The 3,211-nt window shown below is 36.6% G+C and overlaps 1 pseudogene; it reads right to left on the bottom strand.

Moving 5' to 3' along the window:
* Window positions 1-508: 508 nt before the first annotated feature.
* On the bottom strand, window positions 509-1,693 carry LOC101577143 (annotated as a pseudogene).
* Window positions 1,694-3,211: the final 1,518 nt, after the last annotated feature.

Below are 3,211 nucleotides of genomic sequence, written 5' to 3'. Positions count from 1 at the left end.
TAAACCTGTACTGTTTCTAATATCATATCAATTGGTACTTACTCTATTTAAAGTAAATGTTTTCAAAGGTAATAAAAGAAAATGAGAGAAAATTAAAATACAAGATTTCTTGAAAGCAAGCAGTAACATTCAATCATGTGCCCCATCTTAGTTTTTTTTAAGTTTTCTGCTTTTAATATTGGTCTGGTATAGCATTAGTAACCATGCTGCACTGAAACATGTAATGGTACAGTCTAAATCATGATTTGTTAAATATACCCCACTTCCCCAAAATATTTAAGCTGGTCATAAAGTTAACAATGTTGAAGTATATAAGCATAATAATTTATGGGCAGCCCCTTGTATAAATTGCTGTTTAGCAAAGTACAAACTGCCACAAACATTTATGCTTACAGGTGGATATTCAAATATAGCAATAAACAACATGTCCTGAAAATATGGGCACATTTTAGAACATTAAGACAACTCTGTTAACCATACTAGTGCCACAGTATGAGTAATACTCTACTTAAAGGCCAAAACAAAAATTAACAGTATAGTGCATGATTGATTCAACATAGTTCTCAGGGAAGAGACTAGTTACTTGATTGTAGACTCCTTCATACCAGCCATCATCGTTCTTCTTTATCAAGTAAATGATTGCATTCTCCATAAATGACAGCTCCTCATCCTTGTCTTTTATATAATCATATATTACAGCGACTTTTTCAATATAATTCTTGGGGGCCCAAGCAGGATCCCCATCTACATATGGATCACTATACTGAATTACTGCAGCTTCCTCATCTTCATAGTACACTGGGGGAGGGGATGGTAGAGGTGGAGAGTCATCAAATATAGGAATGTCATCTGGTGGAGGTGGTGGTGGTGGAGTTGGCCTATCAGCAACTGGTTTGATAGTGGGTGGAGAAGGTGTAGGTATAGCATTGGGAATGCCAATGCTACTGCTTCCACTGTTCTCTTGACTGCCATTTCCTCAACTACTTCCACTGTGTGTCCTTGGTCTCTGATTTAAAGAGGCTTTCCTGCCTGGACTATACTGACTTCCAAGACTTGCAGGACTAGTCATGTAATCATTAGGAATTGGTGGGGGTTTAACAGGCTTCAGGGTTTTATAGGGAGATTCTGCCCCAGTGTTCCCCAGCCTGACATGGAAAGGATTGGTGGTTTCTGAGTAGGAGGATTTGTTCTCAGCAGTGTGCCAGTTCTTGCAGGCTGGTTATTTCCATGCTTGACACCATGGCCCACATCATCCAAAACTATGTAGTCAATGGGTTTCTGAATACAGCTTAGAGGGCGCTCAACATTTGCAGGTGCTATTATTTTGTGAGTTCTTGATGTGTTCCTGTCATCAAAATACCAATTTCTCTTCAAGCCACTTTCTCTTTATGAATATCCACAGTCTGTGAGATATGATTGATGGAAGATTCCATTCTCTGAAGCTGAGAAGCTTGGATGTCCAGCACCTGGAGTATAGTGTTGTCCAATGCATTTATTTGATAAGCAACACTAGCTAGAAATTGGATTGTGTATGCTTTGGTTTCTTCTAAACCTTTTCTCTTGTCTGTAGCCTGTATGTAGTTGTTTTCACAGTAGTCCACCACCACAATCAGGTTTGGTAACTCTCCATGAGTGCCAGCACCCTCTTGCCAGAAGGGATCTCCTCCTTTAATAACATCTGAAGCTTTGCCATTTTCTACCCCTTTGCAGTACTTCCTCTCGTGTTCTCATATGCTTCATCTTGTATAACTATATCTGTTAATCTCAGCAAGAGATTTGCTGATAAAAATAGATAATATATCAATCACTGTTGATCAGCTGTTCTTGTTTTGAAAATCTGTACAGTATGTGTTATTGTATGTTACCCTGTTTCTGTCTTTGCTTTTGTTTTTCTTGCTCTTGTTTTTATTCTCCAAAATAAAAGAAAATTATAAAAAAAATTAAAGCAACAAATTTTATTTCTATTTCATATATTCTAAAGGCTATATGATTGACTTGCAAGATCAAAACATTTTAGCACTTTAATTTACCACATAAGTTCCACCCTCCAAGTAAGAAATGTGGTTTATAAAATTTCAAATCGCTGGCAAGGCAGTTGGTGAAAAGGAACACTTCTCCACAGTTGGTGGGATGTAGACTAGTGAAACCACTGTGAAAAAACAGTGTGGAGATTCCTCAAAAATTAAGCTTGGAGGTCACATTCAACCCAGTTATTGCTCTTATTAGTATCATCCCCAAAGAAATGAAAGCATCCTACTACAGCAATATATAGCTATCTTTTAACAGCACAATTCATAATAGCTAATCTTGGAAACAGCCCTAGTGCCCATCAACTGAGGAATGGCTAAAGAAGATGTGGTTTTTTATACAGTGAAGTACTACTTTGTAACAAAGAAGGATAAACTTCAAACATTTCTAGATAAATGGATGGACCTTGAGGACATGTTCTTAAATGAAATAAACCAGACACACAAGTAAATACTACATTGTTCCTCTGTTATGAGAAACTGAAAGTATAAATAGGGACCAAAATGTATAATAGGTATTGTGAAATAGGAAAAATCTTCATATGGGAAGAGGAACAAGGAGCTTGAAGGGGGAAGGAAGGCAAAAAGAAATAAATTCAAATCATCACTACCATTAAATCAGGGTAAAGACAAAACTGGATTGGGGTCATAGCTCAAAGGCATAAGCATCTGCCTGGCAAGTGTAAGGTTGAGTTTGATCCCCAGTACAAAAAAAAAAAAAGAAGGAAGGAGGGAAGGAGAAGGAGGAGAAGGAGGAGGAGGAGAAGGAGAAGGAGAAGAAGAAAAGAAAGAAAGAAAGAAAGAAAGAAAGAAAGAAAGAAAGAAAGAGAAAGAAAGAAAGAAAGAAAGAAAGAAAGAAAGAAAGAAAGAAAGAAAAGGAAAACTTTAATGAGGTAAAAGAACTATAATTGTGCTAATAATCAAGTGTGATTTACTACACCAAGGATTAAATTGATTTTGGATTTGGAAGATAAGATCAAAAGAGTAACACAAATACTAGAACATGACCCTCCTAAGTATATTTGTTAACTGTCATCCAACCTGTTCCGATCTCTTTACCATTGCTCTAGCCTCTAGGGACCACTACTCTATTCTCTTCTGAGATTAACATTTTAGCATCCACAAATCACAATATGGTCACTATTGAATACAATAAGTTATGTTGTATTTCAAAATAAATAGAA

Source organism: Octodon degus, unplaced genomic scaffold (assembly GCF_000260255.1).
Source record: "Octodon degus isolate 3935 unplaced genomic scaffold, OctDeg1.0 scaffold00243, whole genome shotgun sequence".
NCBI lineage: Eukaryota > Metazoa > Chordata > Mammalia > Rodentia > Octodontidae > Octodon > Octodon degus.
This window is presented reverse-complemented; position numbering and strand designations above follow the sequence as displayed.